Source organism: Morone saxatilis, unplaced genomic scaffold (assembly GCF_004916995.1).
Source record: "Morone saxatilis isolate NCDOM2014 unplaced genomic scaffold, NCSU_SB_2.0 Contig0, whole genome shotgun sequence".
NCBI classification, from domain to species: domain Eukaryota; kingdom Metazoa; phylum Chordata; class Actinopteri; family Moronidae; genus Morone; species Morone saxatilis.
The window spans coordinates 19,182,518-19,184,105 of NW_023339650.1; positions in this window are offsets into that span (position 1 = coordinate 19,182,518).

The window sequence follows — 1,588 nt, forward strand, 5'->3', positions numbered from 1 at the left end:
TTTTTTTTTTTTTTTTTGTGATGATGATGAGGGTGATGATGCACTTAACTGGTAAACCTTGGAATGACAATGGCAACTGTACCAAAATCCCCCGATTGTGGCGTCCCTCTCTTCCCTCCTCCTCCTCCTCCTCCTCTTTTTCTCTTCTCTCACCACTGATGAAGGAACACACCGCTGACAATCTATCGTTCGAGTATCAAAGTCGTTCCCTGCAGGCTTGAAAAAGGCAGACGGGTTCCAGTGGAGTCAGAATAATAAAAGAAATCTGAAAATCCTCCTCCTCTCGCTGTCAGTAAGTCGCTGTAGTGGAGCTTTGTATTGAAGGACGACGTGGATCGATGGCGTAGACGTCGATAAGGCAGCAGGAGTGGTTCAAGAGGTTTGTGTCGATGTTGAGCTTTAAAGCTTCACTACCACGGTGGGAAATTTTATAAAGAATCTACCAGCTGCTGATGAATAAATGTTCAAACTCACCAGCCATTCAGTAGTAAATAATCATATTCTGTTTGAAATCTACCAGCCGCTCTCATGTTGTACCAGCATTCGGCTGATTTCCCACCCTGCACTGCTCCAGTTGGACTTTATCAGCCCATTAAATGTGTTTTCTTTATCGTCCGAGGAGGTAAATTTGTTTCCAGAACCCGTCGATGCTCATAAGACAGTCACTCTCTATAAATACTATGTTTTGACTAAAGCTGCACGGAGGGTTGATCTGCCCACATTTATTCTAACTGATGAATCTTTGTTTAGAAAATGTCAGAAATAGTCAAAAGCGAACCTCCGCAAGTCGCCAAAAGCCCAAAGCTTTAATCTTTAAGTAGCTTTATCCATCTGACCGACAGTCCGAATCCAAAATCTTAAAACAAAAGTCTCACATGTGAGAAGTTCGGACTAGAAGAACGTCATCGTTAAAGTCATTTCTCAAGCAGAAACTCTGGTTCAGCTTCACAAACGTGACGATTTGATGATTTTAGATTGAATAACGTGGACTGTCGGTCGGACAGGATGTGAAATAACTGTTTAAAATGTGAAAACTCACCAGCCGCTCCGCAGTAAATCATTACGTCGTGTTTGATCTCTACCAGCCGCTTTACCAGCAGTCGTTCTGGTGCTAACGTCCCACCCACAATGCATTTCAACTTCTTTTTGTGCTAATATCTGACATTATACAGAGCAAACCGTTGATCCGAAGTGAGAATAACCGTTACTTGGAGCTCTACTTTGGATTATTACTTGATTGAGACGCTGACTGATGTAATCCACTGGAATCCAGACAGAAAACAACTAGAGAGAGAACATGCGTTTGATCCCTCGGAGAGATAGATTTCAGAGCGTTTCCTTTTAAAAAAAAAAAAACAGGATCCATCTCTTTGTCTTCACGACGCCTCGCAGACGAGAGGAACGGAGGCCGTGGGTTTGTTTTGTTGTTTGTTTTCTCGGGAGGGGCGGGAGGACCGACGGGGAAACAGGTGAGAGGCGGAGAGGGTTCAAAAGAGGGCGACTGCAGGTCCGGTCACCCATCACCTCTCCTCCCTCACCGCTCTGTCCTCCACCCCCGACTCCACTATACCGTCTGTCTGTCTGTCTG